We start from the raw sequence: 447 nt of genomic DNA, 5'->3' as shown, positions 1-447 counted from the left end.
CCACCACACCTGGCTGTTCCTCAGTTCTTCTTTCATTTTTAAAATGGGAGTGATGATAATAATAGTACCTTCCAGGGTTGTTGAACAAATTAGTTAATATAAAGTGTGTAGGACAGGGTTAGGTCCCCAGTAATTCCTATTTAAATGTTTGCTTTTTTTGCTTTTTTTTTTTTTTTTTTTGAGACAGAGTCTCCCTCTGTCACCCAGGCTGGTGTGCAATGGTGCAATCTCGACTCATTGCAACCTCCGCCTCCTGGGTTCAAGTGATTCTGCTGTCTCAGCCTCCTGAGTAACTGTGACTACAGGCGCACGTCACCATGCCCAGCTAATTTTTCTATTTTTAATAAAGACAGGGTTTCACCATGTTGGCCAGGATGGTCTCGATCTCCTGACCTCGTGATCCACCCGCCTCGGCCTCCCAAAGTGCTGGGATTACAGGCGTGAGCC

Source organism: Mandrillus leucophaeus, unplaced genomic scaffold (genome assembly GCF_000951045.1).
Source record: "Mandrillus leucophaeus isolate KB7577 unplaced genomic scaffold, Mleu.le_1.0 Scaffold38, whole genome shotgun sequence".
In the NCBI taxonomy this organism is placed as follows: domain Eukaryota; kingdom Metazoa; phylum Chordata; class Mammalia; order Primates; family Cercopithecidae; genus Mandrillus; species Mandrillus leucophaeus.
The sequence above is the reverse complement of the archived record's forward strand: the minus strand, read 5'-3'. Positions refer to the sequence as shown.